Source organism: Chelonoidis abingdonii, chromosome 19 (genome assembly GCF_003597395.2).
Source record: "Chelonoidis abingdonii isolate Lonesome George chromosome 19, CheloAbing_2.0, whole genome shotgun sequence".
NCBI lineage: Eukaryota > Metazoa > Chordata > Testudines > Testudinidae > Chelonoidis > Chelonoidis abingdonii.
The window spans coordinates 314866-336871 of NC_133787.1; the positions used below are offsets into that span (position 1 = coordinate 314866).

A 22006-nucleotide genomic window follows, 5' to 3' on the forward strand; every position below is an offset into this window, starting at 1 on the left:
GGGTAGCGAGGAGGTTGTGTCCAGTTGTGTTGTCGGCGCCAAATCACAAAAAGGACGTGGAACAATTGGAAGAGAAGTCCGAGCGGAGGGCAACTATTAATGACGTTAGAGGACTGGAGCACATGACTGTATGAAGAGTAGACGAAGAAACGGGCTTACCATTTAGCCTGCAGAAGAAGAAGACTAAGGGGGCGATTATGATAGCAACCTCACTACTTGAAACTGGAGTATAATGGCAGAGGAGAAAAAAGAGAAAGTAATCGGAACTGGGAAGGTGGGGGAATCAAATCATTGCCTTAAAGTGTCCTAATGAAGCCCTTATATCTGAGGTGCTTGTAGGAAAGAGAACACCAGGAGCAATTCAAGAAGGAGGATGCAGACAGGGGAAAATCAGCAGCAAGAAGAAAGTAGGGCAGTTGGCCTGGAATTTTAAGAGTGGCCTGTACACAAATGCGAGGAGCCTGGGAAACAAGAAGAAGATTAGTAGTACTGGACCTCAGACAGGGATTACGATGTTATTGGCATAACTGAGGACATGGTTGGGATAGCTCGACAATACCTGGAGCACATGCCATGGGATGGCGTATAAGCTGGTTCAGGAGGATAGGCAGGGGCGAGGAGGGGGAGGGAGTAGCGCTGTCATGTAAAAGACTGTAATGAATGCTCAGAGCTCCACTACGAAAACTGGAAATGAGCCAGTTGAAAGTCTTTGGGTTAAATTTAGAGGGGAATGTCACAAGGGGATGTTATGGTGGGTGTCTGCTACAGACCACCAGACCAGAAAGAAGAGAGTGCGATTGAGGCTTTTTTACAGACAACTAGCAGAAGTCTGTAGAATCACAGGCCTGGTCTCATGGGAGATTTCAATTATTCCTGATATCTGCTGGGAGAGAAATACAGCAGTGCACAGAGCAATTCTCAGGACGTTTTTTGGAGATCGCTGAGGACAACTTCCTGGTAACAAATGCTGGGGGAACCAACGAGGGGCTTGCGCCTCTCGAACTCCTGCTCACAAACAGAGAAGAGTTGATCGGGGAAGTAAGTGGTGAACGGCAACCTGGGCAGCAGTGATCATGACATGGTAGAGTTCAGAACCCTGGTCAAAGGAAGGAAGGAGAGAAGCAGAACGCAAACCCTGGATTTTCAGAAAAGCGGATTTCAGCTCCATTAGAGAAAATGATGGGCAGGATTCCCTGGGAAGCTGACTGAAAGGGATGGGTGTCCAGGAGAGCTGGCAGTTTTTTAAAGAAACCATGCTATCAGAGCACAGGAAATACCATACCGATGTGCAGAAAGAACAGCAAGCGTAGAAAGTGCCCAGCATGGCTTAGCAGGGAACTCAGTGGTGAGCTGAAGCAAAAGAAGGAAGCTTACAAAAAATGGAAGCTTGGACAGATGACTGGGGAGGCATATAAGATTATTGCTCGGGCCTGCAGGGATAGAATCAGAAAGGCCAAAGGGCAATTTGAGTTGAAACTAGCAAGGGATGTGAAGGAGTAATATAGGAAGGGGTTTTACAAGTATGTAAGCAACAAGAAGAGGACTAGGGATGGTGTAGGGTCCCTTACTCAATGAGGCAGGTATCCTAGTGGTGGAAGATATGGAAAAGGCTGAAGTACTCAATTCCTTCTTCACTTCAGTCTTTACGGGCAGGATCAACTCCCAGACTACTACACTGGGGAACGCAGAGAGGAGAGGAGGAGAGCAGCCCACTGTGATAGAGGGTCAGGTTAGGGACTACTTAAAAGACGTTAGACGTGCACAAGTCTATGGGACCAGACGAAACTGCATCCGAGGGGTGCTGAGGGAGTTAGCTGATGTGATTGCAGAGCCGTTGACCATTATCTTTGAAAATTCATGGCGAACAGGAGAGGTCCCGAGGACTGGAAGAAAGCAAATATAGTACCTATCTTTAGAAAGGGAAAAAGAGATCCAGGGAACTACAGACCAATCAGTCTCACCTCAATCCCTGGAAAAATCATGGAGCAGGTGCTGAAGGAATCCATCCTGAAACACTTAGAGGAAAACAAGGTGATCAGAAGCAGTCAGCATGGATTCACAAGGTAAATCATGCCCTGACCAACCTGATTGCTTTCTATGATGAGATGATGGATGGACTTGTGGATGGGGGCAAAGCTGTTGATGTTGTATACCTTGACTTTAGTAAGGCTTTTGACACGGTTTCCCACAGCATTCTCATCAGCAAACTAAGGAAGTATGGGTTGGAGGAATGGACTGTGAAGTGGATAGAAAACTGGTGAATCAACGGGCTCAGCGGGTAGGTATCAATGGCACACTCTCTAGTTTGGCAACCAGTAACAAGTGGTGTGCCCGCAGGGGTCTGTCTTAGGGCCCGTTCTATTCAATGTCTTCATTAATGATCTTGATGATGGGATAGCTTGCACATTAAGTAAATTTGCAGATGACACCAAGTTGGGGGGAGTGGTGGACACGCTGGAGGGCAGGGGATAGGATTCAGGGAGACTTAGACAAATTGGAGAAGTGGGCCACAAGAAACCTCATGAAGTTCAACAAGGACAAGTGCAAAGTCCTGCACTTAGGACAGAAAACCCATGCACTGCTACAGGCTGGGGACTGTTTGGCTAAGTAGCAGTGCTGAAGAAAAGGATCTTGGGGTTACGGTAGATGGAAAGTTGAACATGAGCCTACAGTGTGCTCTTGTAGCCAAAAAGGCTAATAGCATACTGGGCTGTATTAGTAGGAGTGTTGCCAGCAGATCGAGGGATGTGATTATTCCCCTCTATTCGGCACTGTGAGGCCGCATCTGGAATATTGTGTCCAGTTTTGGGCGCCACACTACAAAAAGGACGTGGAACAATTGGAGAGAGTCCAGCGGAGGGCAACAAAAATGATTAGAGGACTGGAGCACATGACTTATGAAGAGAGACTGAAGGAACTGGGCTTATTTAGCCTGCAGAAGAGAAGACTAAGGGGGGATTTGATAGCAACCTTCAACTACTTGAAGGGATTGCTCCAAGGAGGAGGGAGCTAGGCTGTTCTCAGTGGTGACGGAGGACAGAACAAGGGGCAATGGTTTGAAGTTGCAGTTGCGGAAGTCGAGGCTGGATATTAGAAAAAACTTCCTGACTAGGAGAGTGGTGAAGTATTGGAATGGGTTACCTAGGGAGGTGGTAGAATCTCCATCTTTAGAGCTATTTAAGGTCCGGCTAGACCGGACCCTGGCTGGGATTATTTAGGGAAAATGGGCCTGCCTTTAGCAGGGGGTTGGACTAGATGACCTCATGAGGTCCCGTCCAACCTTTTGATTCTATGATTCTATGATAATGTCATTTTTTTAAAATAGCCTATTAAAATCTCCTGGATTGCTTTCAGTAGTAACTGGGAGATTGATGCCAATTCTGGGAGACTCCAAGCCAATCCTGGAAGGTTGGCAACCCTACCCCCAGCTGCAAGCCCCAACCTCAGCCCTCTTACCCCTGTCTGCACCCTCCCCCCACCCACTCCAGGGTGTGGGGGGGGGACATGGACAAGGGTAAGGGGTGATGTGACCCTCAAAAGTTTGGGGATCACTGTCTTAGAGTCACACGCGAGTGAGGGCAGCATCACTGGGAACACAGCAGCTTGAGTGTCACAGTTATTTTGCAGTGTGGCCATTCTCACTGGAGCTGGGCTAACTTAAGAGAAGTCACTTGAGTGCAGCTAACTCATGTCAATGAGGCAATGAGGACAGAGCCTGTCTGGCGCAGAACTGCCCAGTCTCGTGGTTTGTAATGGGCTGAGAACAATCCCTGGTATGTTATCAAGGGAAGAGAGGGGGAGTTCTATGGACACCTTAACTACCTTTTACATCCCATGCCAGGGAGACAGCCAAACGCATGCTGCCAGCGGAGGGCTCATTTCTGTCCCCTGCTCTTTGTGGGATGCTCCGAGCGCAGATAGAGAATTCCCTGTAAAAGCGGCTCCAAATCGGACTCAGATCCCTGTATTGGAGCAGGGAGCTGAAATTAAGAGTATTTGGCTGTAAGGATAGTCAGAGTTAAATCTTTTATGAAGAAGAACATGATCTGTTTCGGGGGCAAAATGAGCATCGATAGTTCAGAATGATTTCCCCATGTTAAGTACCCTCACACCTTTTTGTCAACTGTCTGAAATACGCCATCTTGATTTTCACTACAAAAGTTTTTCTTTGCCTGCTGAGGATAGCTCATCTTAATTAATTAGCCTCTTAGAATTGGTTGGGCAACTCTCACCTTTTCATGTTCTTTGTATGTATATATATCTTCTTACTCTATGTTCCATTCTATGCATCCGATGAAGTGAGCTGTAGCCCACGAAAACTTATGCCCAAATAAATTTGTTAGTTTCTAAGGTGCCACAAGTACTCCTGTTCTTTTTGCGGATACAGACTAGCATGGCTGCTACTCTGAAACCTTCCCTTTCCTGGTACTGAATGCATGAATCAGCACGGGACATGCCATCAGGGCATGTTTGGTTCAGGCTAACAGCAGAATTGTCAGATAGGACATGCACCCCACCACCCCCGGATCCCATGACTTGTTAGCAGATGGGCCAGACCTTGGTGCAGTGGTAAGAGATGGCTGGAAAGGTGGCCATGCTGGGGGTGTTCCCGATGGAGCCTCCTATAGTGGACACATTGATAATGGCCTCCTTGCTGCAGCTGAGACCTGTCTGGGTGCTCTCCTGCGCAGCCTTCTTCAACAAGGGCAGGAAGCCTGGAGGGAGACAGATTGTGTCTGTTTGTCCTTGCTAATAAACCTGTAACGACAACAAGGACAGATCTCCTACCCGTGACTGCTTGTCCAGCCTCTGGCCCAGAGTAGCTGCTACAGCATAGCTGGGCGACCTGTGTGAGGTGCTGGGCCTCAAAACCTGCATACTCCTGGCCTCTCCTCCTCCCCAGTGTCACCCCAGAGACACCCTCAATGGCATGTACAGTGTTGGGCCCCCCATGGCAGTTCAATGGGAGGCAGGCATTGGAACCACTTCTTCCTTGTCCCATCCTAGCTTCTCTTCCTCACTGAGGCTCCACGCCTGCCTCTGTCTCAAACCTAATCTTGCTGCACACCTGTCCTGCGCTCCACCCCGCCGCTTGCCCTTTTGTTTTCTCCACCCCGTGCCTATTTCCTACCAGCCTTCACTGCACCCCATATGCTAGGAATAGTTTCCCAATTCGCTCTCCCTCATTGCCACTCCGCTCCTCCTTCAACCCACTTCTCAGCCACCACCTGCTCTGCCCCACCTGCCAGCTGTAATGTCCCTCTGACACCTGAACCAATTTGTGCCTTCAGACTACAATGCCCAGACCCACAAAAGTACCTAGGTACCTAAGTCCCAGTTGCTATCCATCAAACTCCTGCTGAACCCTGTAAGCACCTAAGTTTCTGCCTCTGGGCATGCGCATGGCTGCCTCACTCTAGGCATCTCGATACCTATCTCCACCTAAGCCCCTCAGCATTTCATGAACTGGGGTAAGATAGGTGTTCATCTGCCCAGAGCACTTGCCAGGCCTGATCCTGGTAGTCATGCTCAGAGGCTGCCTACTAGATTAGTCCTCTTCAAAGTCCACCTGGGATGTGGGAGACCAGGGTGCAATCTGTCCGAGGGGGAGACAAGATTTAAACAGGATCTGTCACTTCCTAGGCAAATGCTCTAACCACTGAGCTATGGGAGGGTTCTGCTGAGACATTCTTCCCTGGTGAAGCTGTTGCACTGGGGCTAAATAATAGTGATTGGAGAAGGGCGACCAGACCCTCAGGCTCCCACGCGGGTGCCCTCATCACTAGACAACACAGCTGTTCTCTCTCTTCTCTCTCTCTGGCCACTGTGGATAAATACTCAAATAGCCATTGGGCCAGAGAGAGAGGGAGTGCATTTTATTCTCTATATGTTCCCACCTGCAAAGTGCTGGGGCCATCTGTAGCACTGCATAAGCATCAATAAATGCTAGGAAACATTTGGATGAGTGTGTAATGCCAGGGCAGCCAATGTCATCAAAGAATCTTGGGCTAAAGTCTATTCTCTGCTACACAAGTGCCACTCCATTAATGTAATGGGGGTGGCACAGGTGTAACTAAGGCAAGATCGGGTCCCTTTGACTTTGTCATGGTATAATTCCCCACTCTGAACCTTAGCATCCAAAAGATGGGGTACCAGCATGAATTCCTCTAAGCTTAATTACCAGCTTAGAACCTGTAGTGCTGCCACCAACCAGGAATTCCAGTGCCTGGTACACTCGGGTCCCCTTCGTGGTAAAGCCTATTCGTAGCTATCCCAGTAGTTCCCAGCAAGTCTTCCCCCTGCCCATTGGATTCTGGGTTGAGAATCCCAATATAGTGGTGGCAACAACCAGTGTGCGGGTCATTCTGTAATGTCATCACTACCATCCTTGCCCTCCATTGAAAGCAATGCAGACAATCGTTCAACGCCCTTTCCCTAAAGATTGCGCCTGGCAAGCGTCATAGCATGGCAACCATGAGCCCTTTGGCCTTTTGTCATGTTCACCGTATAATCGTACTGGATGGCTGCTGACAGGAGGCAGTACTGGGCAGTGCACAGCACAAGCTCATGTGCCTTTCTGCAAGGCAGCAAAAACGGTACCATCCCTATTGTACCGTCTGCCAATGCCCATTGTTAATTGGCATGAGATGACGGTGTATCAGTCATGTTTTGTACCATCTGCTGCTGTCAGGGTCTGCTTGCTGGCTTCACTGAGGTTCGGCCGGGGCGCAGAAGACAAGATGGGAATGACTTCCCCGAGTATTCCTCTTTATGTTTTTAATCTTAAAAATACAGTCAGTCCTCATCTAGAAGATGGGGCAAGTGTACTAAAGAACCCAGGGTTGGGGTACCCAGAGAACATGAGCACAGCTGCCGCTCTGTCGTCGATCCGCAGAAATGCTGAGCTGCATGCCATTCTAGGGGTGCCCCTGCAGACAACCCCAGCCTGTTTGCTTCCCGTCCTCCCCCAAACCCGCCTGGGCTAATCATTGCAGTGGTCCCCCATTTGTGTGATGAAAATAAAGAATCAGGAAAGATAACACGCTTTTAGTGAGATGAAAATGAGGGGAGGCAGCCTTCCAGCTGCTATGATAGTCCAGCGCAGGACATTAAAGCAGATGGCAAGGGAGAAGGAGCCACCGCCCTGCTGCTATGATAGTCCAGGTAGAGAAAATCTTTTCTTAGACATGAGAATGGGGGGCCTGATGGACTAGCCCCGCAGTTGCTATGATGGAAGATGGTTACCCAGCCATTACTGTACCATCGCAGGGAATAGACCCGGAGACTCGATTCTAGTTTTTTAATAAAAAACCCAAGGCGTCCGGCTGAACCTCACCGACCAGCAGGAGACTCAGAGGATGATAGACGTTAGTCGATTTGTACTGTAGCTATTGCCAAGAAGGGAACGGGAGAGGATGCGTACTGTTTAGTGGCACGCACTGTGCCGACCAGCAGCAATGCAGTAGACATAAATCGGTGAACATTGAAAAATCAAGAAACCAATATTATTTTCCCCTTTTCTTTCATGGGGGAGGGGGGGCAAATTGACGAATATACCCTGACCATCCTGGAAATGTGGTTTGGACCGACAGGCATTGGGAGCTCAGCTAAGATGTGAATGATTTCAGAGATGCGGGACTGTGGATAGGTGGAGTCCTCAGTCCCTGCTGCCTCCCTCCATGACGCTTTCTGTACCATCTGCTGCTGTCATGGGTGCTCCTGGCTGGCTTCACTGAGGTCGGCCGGGGGCGCAAAGACAAAAATGGGAATGACTCCCCGGGTCATTCCTTCCTTTATGTTTTATCTAAAAATAGAGTCAGTCCTGCCTAGAATATGGGGCAAGTGTACTAGAGAACCAGTGTAGCCAGAGAACAGTCAGAGCACAGCCGCTCTGTGTCAGATCCCGCAGAAATGATGAGCTGCATGCCATTCTAGGGGGTGCCCCTGCAACAACCCCACCTGTTGCTTCCCTCCTCCCCAACCCTCCTGGGCTACCATGCAGTGTCCCCCCATTTGTGTGATGAAGTAATAAAGAATGCAGGAATAAGAAACACTGACTTTTAGTGAGATAAAATGAGGGGGAGGCAGCCTTTAGCTGCTATGATAGTCCAGGCAGGACATTAAAATGGCAAGGGAGAGGGAGCCCAGGCCTCCCGCTGCTATGATAGTCCAGGTGTACAGAATCTTTTCTTAGACATGAAAGGGGGGGCTGATGGAGCTCAGCCCCAGTTGCTATGATGAAGATGGTTACCAGCCATTCTGTACCATCTGCCAGGGAATGACCAGGAGATCATTCCCATTTTTTACCCAGGCGTCCCCGGCTGACCTCACCGAGGCCAGCCAGGAGCACTCAGAGGATGATGAGGACGGCTATCCAGTCATTTGTACTGTACTATTGCCACCAGGGGAAGGGGAGGGGAGAGGATGCTGCTGTTCAGTGCCGCAGCACTGTGCCTACCAGCAGCATGCAGTAGACATACGGTGACATTGAAAAAGTCAAGAAACTATTTTTTTTCCCCTTTCTTTCATGGGGGGAGGGGGGTAAATTGACGAGATATACCCTGAACCATCCTGGACAAATGTTTTTGACCCTACAGGCATTGGGAGCTCAGCCAAGAATGCAAATGCTTTTCAGAGACTGCGGGGACTGTGGATAGCTGGAGTCCTCAGTCCCTGCTCCCTCCCTCCATGACCGTGTTCCATTTGATTCTTTGGCTTTCCGTTACACATGTCATGCAGCACTGTGTTGAGTCCCTGCTGTGGCCTCTGTCTATCATAGCCTGGAGATTTTGTCAAATGCTTTGTCATTTCGCCTTCCATAACGGAGCTGTGATAGAACAGACTTGTCTCCCCATACAGTAATTAGATCCAGTATCTCCCGTACGGTCCATGCTGGAGCTCTTTTTGGATTTGGGACTGCATCGCCACCCGCGCTGATCAGAGCTCCACGCTGGGCAAGAGCTCCACGCTGGGCAAACAGGAAATGAAATTCAAAAGTTCGCGGGCTTTTCTTGTCTACTTGACCAGTGCATCCGAGTTCAGATTGCTTTCCAGAGTGGTCACAATGGTGTACCATGGGATACCGGCCAGAGGCCAATACTGTCGATTTGCGGCCACACTAACCCTAATCCTACATGGTAATACCAATTTCAGCACTACTCCTCTTGTCGGGGAGGAGTACAGAAACCAGATTAAAGAGCCCTTTATATCGATATAAAGGGCCTTGTTGTGTGGATGGGTGCAGGGTTAAATCGGTTTAATACTGCTAAATTCGGTTTAAATGCATAGTGTAGACCAGGCCAGAGATGAGTGAAATTCTAGATCTCTTCAGCTGCTTTTCTTCCCTGGAAACCAAAGTAGAAGCTACAAATTCTCAGCTGAAGCCTTGTGTCAGGCAGACTCTTACTTGGGTCACCAACATGGGTCCCACAAGGTTGATTTTATATACGGCCAACATATCTGCAGCAGTCGCTGAGTTGCTCTTTGGCATAATGCCAGCATTATTTATCAGCATATTCAGGCCAGATCCTCCCAGATGGGCTTCAGCTTTCTTTGCAGTGGCCTGGATGCTCGTGGGGTGTGTAGCTTCTGGAGAGAGTGATGATGGGATTTATTGCGAGCATGGGTTGGTTCCATTCCTGATACTGTGTGAAATAAATATGGCTGAGGTTACAGTGGTTTGTGTTGAAGAGAGAGAGATGTCATCCCTTACCAGCTGAGCTCTCAGGAAATACTTGTACAGATGTGGCTGGTTCCTTCAAGCTATCGCATTCAAAAAACTGCATACAAAGTTATTTTGGTTGCAAAGTCAAGCCCTCAAAAGTAAGATTTGCAGCTTTACAATTGTCTGCACAACCTTAATTCTGTTCCCTTGCCCATCTAGCTGTGCACTGAAGGAGTCAGGCAGCCTGTGGAAAAAAACCACTGTGATCATGTAACTAAAGACAGCATCATAATGTGTAAACACAAGCGAGCCAAATGGAGGTTGCACAGCCAATCTCTAATTCTGGCATCTCCTGACTTTCCACTAGCTGCTTTTGCAATCTAATTAACATTCCTTTTATGCAGTTTCCTTTATCTGTAATTTCCCAGGTTGCTTTTTTTTTTTAAAGGAAAAAACTAAAAAAAACAACCTTTCATTATTTGCACTTGTAACCACCCACTTCACAATCATCAGGAGGCTTTGAACTGTGAATCTTCAGCAGAAATATCTACCATTTGGGCTACAAGACTAAATACATTTGCTAGCAGCAGGAGAAGATTGTTATACTGGAAGGGGATGAGTTGATGTCACCACATTCTAGGGCCACAGAAGTGCCCAGGAAGCAGTTGCTAGTTTGCTTTCTCTCCTCCCCCTACACCCCATAAAGTGTGAGTTCTTGCCACATCTGAGTGTCCCAGAGTAATGGAGCTGCACTGGTGGCAGTATTAGATCAGAGGGGTGGTCAACAGGGAGCCCACTTGGCTCCCTCCTATCCCCTCCCCCCTTGCCCCTGCTGACAGCCAGGCTCAGGCATTCTCCTGGTCATTTGGCTGTGAACTCCTGTGTATGTATAATCCGGGACCATATAGAGCATGGTTGCAACCAAGGTCCTGTAGTGGCACCAATCTTATTAAAAGGGGTCATATAGCTGTCTAACACCAGGTTCATGGGTTGCTGTTTTATTGATTATGGTGCTATATGTATGTATCATTTTGTAGTTGAAGTTATGAGTATTGGTCTCTATACTTGTCTTGTATTTCAATTTGTGCTGTGTTTCTGGGAAACATCCCAGAGACAAGTTGTGTTAGCTCTATCTAGCCTGCTTGATGGCAGGACCATCAACTACACAAATGACCCATGGCACAGAAGGCAGATACGCCTTGAACCAGCAAGTATGCAGGGCTTTGCCCATGGTGATCAGACTCTCATTTGGCTGTTAAGCCTATAAAGGCTGATGCCTAATTTCCACCTGTCTTATCCTGCTTTTTACCTCTGGAGGGATTTTGCTAAAAACTGAAGCTCTTTACAAAGGACTGATGACCCATTCCAGTGGGGATTGTATTCCAGAGACTTGATTTGAACCTGCAGGTTTACTCCTCTCATTGCTACCAAAGCAACTAAGAATTTGCCTTTACTGATGTAATTGATTCCAGTTTAACCCAATTCTAGCTCTCATCTCTATCTTTTTCCCTTATGAATAAACCTGTTAGATTTTAGTTTCTAAAGTTGCAACAACATGATTTGTGTGTAAGATCTGATTGTATATGCCTGGGTCTGCGGGGCTTGATTCTTTGGGATAGAGAGAACCATTTTCTTTTATTGGGGGTGGTTTTCATAACCATTTCCCCAGGACGGGTTGGCACTGGTTGGTGATACTGGGAGCTGGAGTGTCAGGAAATGCTTGTGTGACTTGTGATTTAGGCAAGTGGGGTGAAACCAAAGTCCTCTTTGTCTGGCTGGTTTTGGTTGGCCTTAAAGGTGGAAAACCCAGCCTAGGCTGTACTGCCCTTGTTAGGAGCAATTAGTCCTGAACTGGACTCTCAGTGGTACCACAGAACCGCATCGATCACCACCACAGAGGAGGAGATTGGCGGGCTGACTTTGGGAGAAATCCCACCCCCGAATGCCCTGGCTGATAGCCACGAGAAAGCATGTGAGTCGAAGCTCTTGAGAGTTATGCTACACTTGAATTTCAAACGCCGCTGCCACGGCAGTCCTTTGAAGGCTGCAGTCGTGGTCGAGCGCCAGTGCTGGAGAGAGAGCTGCCAGCGCTGCAGGTTTAAACACATCCTCCTACGGGTGTAGCTTGCAGCGCTGGTGAGCCGTGCTCCAGCGCTGCTGCCCTGATTACACTGAGGCTTTACAGCGCTGTATCTTGCAGCGCTCAGGGGTGTGTTTTTTCCACCCTGGAGCGTTGAAAGTTGCAGCGCTGTAACAGTGCCAGTGGTAGCCATACCCTGAGGGACAGATTCCAGAATCAGATATGGGGCTGGGAGTAGTTCTTTGTGCCTCTAGGAACTGCAGTCAGCTGTTCCCTTTGATCAGCAGAGGTGGGAGCAGAGAACATGCCCTGGGCTGGTTGTAAGGGCAGGGAGGTAACAGGCTGGGCTTTGCCCCAGATTCTCCATTCTTTCAGCAGGTGGCACTTTTCTGCTGGCAAAGGGCACTGTGGGATTTGCTGACTCACTGGTGCAGCTGGCGGTTTGCCCTGCCCATTGCCCACAGCCTGGCTCAGCCATGGTACAAAGGCACCTTTCAGTGATAACAGACAAGCCTGGACCTAGCACCATCTCTGGGCTGTGTAACTCTGGGGCCTGGTACAATCAGGGGGAGTTTACCTTTGCCGCCTATGTGCAAAGCCAGAATCAGGTGGGATCACTTACTCTGCAGGGCTTTGTGTTTGCTGCTGCAGTAATAACAGCTGCTGACAGCAGGGATTTGCACTGGGTGCAGCTGAACTGGGCTGGGCTCTGACTCAGCTGCAAGTGTAGGAAAGCAAAACTGTTCTGCCCCAGGTCAGACATCTTTGTAGGTGAGAGGAGGGATGACAGTGGAGGTTTAAGATAAGAAAGGATCCTCTGGAAAGAAAACAGAGGAGGGAAGAACTGGAGCAAATCTGTGCAGAGTCCACACAGGGGACTAGTTGGAATCATAGAACCAGAAGCGGCCGCCAGGGTCATCTAGTCTGACCCCAGCCAAGATGCTCAATTTGTTGTGTAGAGACTGTCCCAGACACATAGCTCGCCAGCCTCCTTTTGAAAACCTCCAGTGAGGTAGATTCCACAACCTCCCTAGGCGGTTTGTTTCATTGTCCTGTTGGTCTTCCAGTTGGGAAGTTTTTCATGAGACTTAATCTAAATCTGCTGTGCTGTAGTTTGAACCAATTGCCTCTTGTCCTACCCTCTGCGGCAAGAGAGAACAACTTTTCTCCATCTTTTTTTATGGCAGCCTTTTGAGTATTTGAGGACAGCTATCATAACCCCCCTTAACCTCCTCTTCTCCAGACTAAATATACCCAGTTCCTTCAGCCTTTGCTCATATGGCTTTGAGCATCTCGGACACTCACCTCTGGATCCTTTCCAGTTTCCCTGCATCCTTTCTTTACAATGGTGACCAAAATGGGACACAGCACTGTGGCTGAGGCCTAATTCACACTGAGCAGAGCTGTTCTATCACCTCCTGTGACTTGCATGCTATGCTTCTGTTAATGCAACCTACAATTGCATTTGATTTCTTTGCAACAGCATCACACTGGTGACTCATGTTGTGATTGTTATCCACCAGATCCTCCTCAGCAGTGTTGCTGCCTTGTCAATTAACCCTCATTCTGTATTTGTGCATTTGGTTTTTCTTCTCTAACAGTAGCACCTTACATTTGTCTTTGCTGAATTTCATTTTGTTGTCTATAGCCCAGTCCTCTAATTTATCAAGAGCTAAAGTACAGCACGTTGGTTTGCACTGCTATTCATACTCCCATAGTCTGAACAGCTAGGCTGTGTAGACATGGCTTCACAGAGGGCCAAATTCCTTGTTGGTGGAAATTGGTTGGTGTAAAAGCTCAATAGAGCTGAGTCAATTTACACCAGTAAAGAACTTAGCACAAAAAATTGTAAAGGAGAGCTAGAATGTAGGGCGTTTCCAGGAGACGGAGTTGCAGAGAGGATACCTAGCTGCAGTATCACAGTTAATGAGTGGAAGCCACATTCTTACATTCCTGGAAGATGAAAGATACTAAATTATAGAACCAAAGTGACAAACATGGTCAAAATATAAGGGAAACTTTACAAAAAATCTGCTCAGGTGCCTGTAGATTTTGGGGAGCCAGGGAGGGATGCAGAGGGAGCTATTGGGCTGACACATTATTGCCAGGAGGAGGAAGCAGCTAGCCAAGCTGTTTGCCCCCCTTTGATGGAAATGGTGTCATCTCCGCCCACTATCCCTGCTAAGCTCTTCAGGGGGCTCCTGGAGGGGGGAGCAGCAGGCTGGTAGATCCAGGCTCTGCAGGGTCATTCTTCTCTTGTGGGGAGGGACACGTTCCCGGGCTTTCTGCCTGGGGACCCAGACCCAAACTCAGTAGCCCTTCTCTCCGTGTGTCAGTTTTCCTGCCGCACCTTTCCTATATCTGTTAGGGGAGCCCAGGACCCCCTGCTCTTCTCTGGGTTCCAGACCGAGGACCCCGTGCCCAGCAGCTAGGCGCTGCTCCCTCAGACTCCCTGGACTTCTTCCCACCTTGGCCTTCCTTCAGGCCCTTTCTCACAGCCCCTCCCTGGCCTGACTGTACATCTGTCTTTCTCAAAGCCTTTTCTCCCCTCTCAAGCAACCAGAGAGACAGCCCCTCCTCAGCTGGGCTCCTGCCCCAGCTGGAAACAAAGGGTTACATATAAAACAAAATCATCACACACATTCTAGAGCCTAAGCTTAACTCACAGGACAGTCCCCATCTCTGAAAAGCCCCAACTCCTTTTCTCAGCATTTTCCACCAGATTGGCCAAGATTCCCTTTTCATGAGATCAGGACCACTGGCAGCTTGTTTTCACAGACAGAACGAGGCCAGAGTGTGTCTCTGCACCACAAATATACCAGAACAGACCTTTAATGTTCATCTGAAAACCGTACCCCCAGTTTACCTCTCCCTGCTAGTTTCCTTCTGAAATCTCTGCTAGCCCTTCACTAGGATTTGACTTCTGACTTGTGTTGTACGACACACAATGATCCAGGACGAGGCAGGTCTGCTCACTCAGGGTGACTCAGCACATAGCTAACATTTATAAAGAGCTAGCGAGTCGGTGGAGGGCTGGAGCCAGCAGCTGGGTGTAGGTGGCAGGGCTCACAGCATGCTGGTGACTGAGTCTACTCTGGGAATTGGCCTGGGACTGGTTAAACACTTCCTGGGGAAGCTAAAGCCACTGGAATGGATCTTTATGGCCTGCCGGGACCCAGAAGGTGCAGGAGCGGAGGTGAGAAACTAGGGAGAAATGATCCCAACAGATTGAATGAAGCCTTGTTTGTACTGCTTCCAGCCTCCACTGCAGTTGCCCTGCTGTAAAGCCCTAGTGTAGACAAGCTAAACTGCAATTTGCATCAGTGCAGTGTACCCCAGTTTCCAGCTCTACTGGGGCACATCATGGCTTTACCTGTCTACACTAGGGGTTTGCACTAGTGCAGTTAGAGTTACCATATGTTTGAGTTTCCCTGCACTGAGCCTCTTTTTCAAGCCTGCTTTCTCTGTCCTGGCAGGGATTTCAAATAACAGAAAATGTGTGGGGTTTTGCAGAGCAGACAAGCTGCAGCTCAGAAAGAGCTCTGGTTAGTCTGCTTTCTGATGGTCCATTCCTCTGCATCCACAGCTGCCGGATCCCACCCACCCAGGCCCCACTTCTCAGCCCTTGTGGATGGGTCCCACTAACTGATGGCTGTTGCTGCATCCTGGGCTTGTGCCAGCTGCCCTGACACTGTGACAGGGAGTGACATTGACCCCCACCTCCAGTGAGCACCCCTGCTGCGGATACATGAGAACATAGGAATGGCCATACTGGGTCAGACCAAAGGTCCATCTAGCCCAGTATCTGTCTACCGACAGTGGCCAATGCCAGGTGCCCCAGAGGGAGTGAACCTAACAGGTAATAATCAAGTGATCTCTTTCCTGCCATCCATCTCCACCCTCTGACAAACAGAGTCTAGGGACACCACTCCTTACCCATCCTGGCTAAGAGCCATTTAATGGACTTAACCTCCATGAATATATCTAGTTTCTCTTTTTAAACTCTAGTCCCAGCTTCACAACCTCTCAGGCAAAAAGTTTCCACAGGGTTGGACTATGCACTGTGTGAGAAGAACTTCATTTTATTTGTTTTAAACCTGCTGCCATTAATTTCATTGGTGACCCTAGTTCTTATATTAGGGTTCTCCACATCACTCATGATTTTATTATACCTCTTTATCATATTCCCCCCTTAGTCTCCTCTTTTCCAAATTCTGAAAGTCCTAGCCTCTTTAATCTCTCCTCATATGGGATGGTCTAACCCCTAATCAATTTTAGCTTTGCCCTGGAACCTTGTTCTAGTGTCCGTATATCTTTTATTGAGATTGGGAGACCACATCTGTACACAGTATTCGAGATGTGGGTGTACCATGGATTTATATAAGGGGCCAATAAGATATTTCTTTGTCTTATTCTCGTAATTCCCTTTTTTAAATGATTCCTAACATCCTCTTTGCTTTTTTTACCGCCTCTGCCCACTGTGTGGACATTCTTCAGAGAACTATCAACGGATGGACACCAAGGTTCTCTCTTCTGACTCATTGTAGCTAAATAGCCCCCATCATCATTGGATGTATAGTTGGGGTTTTTTTTTTTCCAATTGTGCATTCTTTACATTTATCCCACATTAAATTTCATTTGCCATTTTGTTGCCCAATCACCTTTAGTTTTGTGGGATCTTTTTGAAGTTCTTTCACAGTCTGGCTTTGGTTCTTAACTAGGTCTTGAGCAGTTTAGTATCATCTGAAACTTTTGCCACCTCATGTTTACCCCTTTCTCCAGATCATTTTTTTTATGAATAAGTTGAATAGGATTGGTCCTTAGACTGACCCTTTGGGGAACACCACCTTAGTATACCCCTCTCCATTTCTGAGAATTTACCACTAATTCCTACCTTGTTCCCTGGCTTTTAACCAGTTTTTCTCAATCCCATAAAAGGATCTCCCCTCTTATCCATGACAACTTACCCCGCTTCCAGTCCCCCCCCCCCGTGTCCTCTTTTTGTGAACCTGAGTCATGGAACCCTAAGGGCTGTCCGTCAATGGCTGCAGCCCCTGATGCAGACAGGACCTTACCCCAAGTGTCCCCTGACAAACCTAAAGGCCAATTTTTTCAGTGGGGGTTGCTCCTGCTCTCCTTATTCATGTGAATCATCCCACTGATGTCAGTGGAACTACTCACCTGAGTAAGGGGTATTGGATTTCACCCAGAATGTTCAGAAAAAGAATCTTTGCCCATCCTGGGGTGAGAAGGATGTGAGCCCAGGTTCCTGTGGGCCTTACTCCAGACAAGGGCTGGTCAAAAATGATGCTGCAAAATTTTATTATTGTTTTAAACAGAAAATTGAGGGATTGAAAAGATTTTTTTTTTTTTTGCCAGACATGTCTGCATTTACACGTCTGTGTAACATTTTGACTTTTTGTCAAGAACACACAAAAAACCCCCAAACTGGAGAGTTGTTAGGTTTTGGTCAAAAGCCAAATTATTTTGATGGAAACCCAAAATATTTCACTTTTGATAAGCTGCTGCATTCCCTCATTGGAGTCATAGTCTGGTTTACTCATGTCCCTATTCTCCTCTATAGATTGGTTCTCAAGCCAGACTACATCTCCTATCATACACAATGGTCAGGGACTCCCATGATGCACCACAGTTGCCCCACTGGGGAGGGGAGCTGTACTGCTGCACAGAATGGCTTTCTCGGTCTTGGGGAGGCTGCACCATGCAGTCTGACCAGGGAGCCTCATCTGTGGAGGAGAATGGGAGCAAGAGATACTCAAATGTTGTGTCACTCCATGGCCCCATCGCTGAATTGAACTATTTCCATTTTTTATTTTTTGGCAGCAAGTCAATATTTCTCATGGAGAAAAAGCCCCATTATCTGACCATCTCTCCTTCAGACAAATGGAGTAGCTAGGACAGGAAAACTGAGTGAGCACTGACTTTTGGGGTAGGGGGCAATGACAGGGGAGACAGGGAGGAAGAGGAGGCAGAGGAGATGGGGGGCCTGCCTCCCCCTCCAGCTGGCCCTTACCGCTCAGCAGGCAACAGAAGATGAGGCTGCCCAGGGCACACAAGCTGCAGGGCACGCCCATATGGCTGAGGGGGGGCCCTACCAGGGATCGAGCTCCGCCTGCCCCTCCTGATCCTGGCTAATTGTCTGTCAGCCCATCCATCCATGTCCCTCTCCTGCCAGCACCGCGCACTGCCAGGTCTCCAGCCCCAGCGCTAGCCCCACCCAGACTCACCCCTTCCAGGCACACCCCTCACTGGGGATGACTCATCCCTTCCCACTCTGTGGATTCAGGGGGCTTCAGCCCTGAGATTTGGGTGGGCCTAGATGCTAAGTGGGTGGATAGTAGCCTATCCAGGGCCACACGTGGCTACGCCCCTGCTTCAGACAAATTGCCCATTGATTGCAAGGGCAGCTTTGCAAGAATAAATAATGCAAGATCAGGTCTCGAAAGGTAATGCAAGTAACAGAAACATTCTTGTTCTGAATGGNGCCCATCCATCCATGTCCCTCTCCTGCCAGCACCGCGCACTGCCAGGTCTCCAGCCCCAGCGCTAGCCCCACCCAGACTCACCCCTTCCAGGCACACCCCTCACTGGGGATGACTCATCCCTTCCCACTCTGTGGATTCAGGGGGCTTCAGCCCTGAGATTTGGGTGGGCCTAGATGCTAAGTGGGTGGATAGTAGCCTATCCAGGGCCACACGTGGCTACGCCCCTGCTTCAGACAAATTGCCCATTGATTGCAAGGGCAGCTTTGCAAGAATAAATAATGCAAGATCAGGTCTCGAAAGGTAATGCAAGTAACAGAAACATTCTTGTTCTGAATGAGCCCTAACACATAGTTGCCGTGGGGCTGATAATGGCTTCGTACCTGGTCAGGAGAGAATGGAACGCTGGGGGCCTGAGCCAGCCCACTCATCAAGGGACTCACATCACATGCTGCTTCCTTGACCATCTGGTCCAATAATGGGCCTAATCCTCACCCAGACTCCTATGGGAATGCACTGGGGGCTAGAGAGTGGCCATCTCATGCTTCTGGCACAAGAGTTGGATTCATTGGCACTCCGCACACTTCTATGTGGGGCTTGTGGCTCAGGGACAGAGAGAAGGCAGGACCATAAGCTTGTACCACTTTCCTGCATCAGATAGCAGAGCCGGCCAGCTGCAGAGGGCAGCTCACTCTGGGTGAGGCAGAATGTTTCCCAGAGCTGCCGGAGGAAGGCAGCTCTGACCCATCCTCAATGCAGGCCTGTGCCTTAAGGCCATAGCTTGGCCCTGAGCAAGCACAGCAGTGTTTTAGCTCAGTGCCGCTCAGGATATGTCACAGTAGCCTTATAATATACAGTGCAAGCAAGCAGTGTAGAGGGGAAGCAGGGGTCTGGAAGTCCCTGCTCTGTCGGACTTCCTTTGTGACCTTAGGTCAGTCACTCAGGCTATGCTATGCTGGAGGTGGCGGGGTAATTTCCAGCATGGGTAGATGGACCCACGCCAGCTCTGATGAAGTGAGCATACTAAAAATAGAAGTATAGCCACCACGGAGCCAGCAGCAGGAGAGGCTAGCTGACCCGATACGTGCCTAGGATTTCAGACAGGACTGCACAGGAGTGCTACCAGCTTGTCCCATGGCTACATGGCTACTTTTAGTGCAGTAGCTCAATCAGAGCTAGTATGGCTTGGTCTACTCAAGCTGCAAAGTGCATCTCCAGCTCCAGTACAGACACACCCTGAGTCTCTCTGCACCTCAGTTCCCCCTCTGTGTAATGGAGTTACTAGCACTTCTGTGATAAATGAAAGGGGTGGGAGGGTAGCTCCCTTTTATGGACACCCAGCCAGCCAGTTAGCTATAAGCCCTCTCTTAGTAGTAGTTCTCTACTTGCTTTATCTGTAAAAGGTTAAAAAGTCTCCCTGCCTGAGTAAAAGGAAGGAAGTGGACGCTGGACCAAAAAAGTCAATGGGAAGGCTAAAGCTTTTTTAAAAAGGGGGAAAAAATGTCCCCATTGTCTGCCTGTTGTGGTTCTCCAGAGAGGGGAGACAGAGCAGCGATGCTGTAAAAAGCTTTGGACCAGGTATGAAAAATCATCAGATCATACCTAGAAACTACTCATTTGAAACCCCAGATATGTAAGTAGATCAGGGAATGTTTAGGAAGATGTGATTAGGTTTCTCTCCTCTTTATTTCTTTATGGCTTGTGGACACCTCTGTGCTAACCCTAGGTGCTTTTGTTATGCTTGTAACCTTTAAACTGGACCTCAAGAGAGCTGGCTTGATGCTTAATCCTTGTAATTGTTTTCTTTTAAATCTAGCAAAAAGCCTAAGTTCAAGATGTATTTTCTTTCTTTTGTTTCTAATAAACTTTACCTTTTTTAAGAACAGGTTTGGATTTTTGTGTCCTAAGAGGTTTGTGCACATGTTTAATTAGCTAGTGGCAACAGCTGATTTCCTTTGTTTTCTTTCTCAGCTCTTCCCTGGAGGGGGGGTGAAAGGGCTTGAGAGTACCCCACAGGAAGGAATTCCCAAGTGCGCCTTCTTCAGTTCTCAAAGGGTTTTTTGCATTTGGGTGGTGGCAGCATTTACCAAGCCAAGGTCAGAGAGAAGCTGTAACCTTGGGAGTTTAATACAAGCCTGGAGTGGCCAGTATTAATTTTTAAACTCCTTCTGGGCCCCCACCTTCTACACTCGAAGTGCCAGAGTGGGGAATAGGCCATGACAACTTCCAAACCTCACCGGTGCGTTGTGAGGATAAATACATGACAGATTGTGATGTGCTCAGACACGATGGTGATGGGGCCAGAGAAGTAGATAGAGGCTGGGAACACAATAAAAGCCAGCATGAATATACAGTGCTCATTGCCTTGTTACTGCATCAGGCCTCCTCAATGCTTTTCAGTGTTACTTCCAGAAATAATTCAAAATTTATTATATTTATACCAGTTTGATCATTACAGCTGCAAATGCCGCATAAGCTCCTCAGCAACCCAGCCTTTAGCCTTATATTTCTAACAGTTTTTTAAAATGTTTCTATTTCCAGGAAATTAAGAATCTTGCTGCAAAACATCCAAACCTTGTGCTGGTGCCGCTGGGTATGTCATTTTTGCATAATCTCCCACTATAAACAATCTCTTGAAAATCTGATCTTTTCTACTTCTGGTTCCTATTATTTGCTTTGAAATTCAAGGTCTCTCTTCAGTTTCCATGCTCCTTTCTTCATCTGGAAATAATGTGCAACACTCATTCCAGCAAAATGACTGTTTTGAACTATTGAACCATTGCAGGTCAGCATGGAAAGCGGCCCATCAGAAATGGCTCAGATCCCAAATTCCTTTATAAAACATCTGTTCTCAGTGTAAAAACACGCAGACATGAAGTCTGGGCTTTGGGGTTGTCTCAGGCCAGGAGCGGACTGTTGGGGCTGTGTTCAGGGTCAATCCCTGAAAAAGTTTTGCTTTCTTTGCCTTACCAATTATCAACAAGGGAACAATGACCTTTAGTTACCTGTTCTCCACTTCAGCAAGGTTCTCCTGAATCCAGTAAAGCTTGTAAAGACCCCAGATTACAGGCTTCAGCACAGCACTTGTGTCACAGATCTGGCTGGAGTCCCACTCACCAGATTGCTGTGGGGGAACCCAGCTTCTTGATCCCCAGCGTCTCTGGGTCTCAGCAGGTGCAGCTCTGGTTCCTCCCTTAACCTTTCTGTCACTGCTCCTGGGCTCCCACTCCATCTGCTACCCCTTCATGAAAATGGAGCCCCTCAGCCCATCTGCCTTGGGCACCCAGGAGCAGTGCTGATCTCCCCAGATACCCTGTAGATTAACCATATGATCTCCCAGAATCCCTCCAAGGGTGTGAGTATCTGTCCCAGGAGACACATGGTAGGTGTAGCATAGAACTCATAAAGACTTTGCAAGAGTTCTAGGATGCTGTTGCTCTTAACTTAATCACATGAAAAATACAGGAGTACTTGTGGCACCTTAAAAACTAATAAATTTATTTCAGCATACTTCAGGCGGGCTGAGGACTGATGTATGTACTACCTGTGGGCTAACAGAATACTTGACAGATGGTTCAAGTGGAACATTATTGTGGATGGAGGTAAAGTCAGAAAGGTGAACGATTCACCACTCTTTGTTCATGGGGAATTTTAACCAATGCAATATCAGTCCCAACTAGGGCATGAGCGTTGAGTTCCAGTCTAAAAACCACTGGCATGCTAACTTTTTCTCACTATCTATACAAATTAACAGGGGAG

The 22006-nt window shown here is 48.2% G+C and overlaps 1 pseudogene; it reads right to left on the bottom strand.

Moving 5' to 3' along the window:
• LOC142047958 (uncharacterized) overlaps positions 1–22006 on the bottom strand; it is a 34905-nt pseudogene that overhangs the window by 1920 nt on the left and 10979 nt on the right.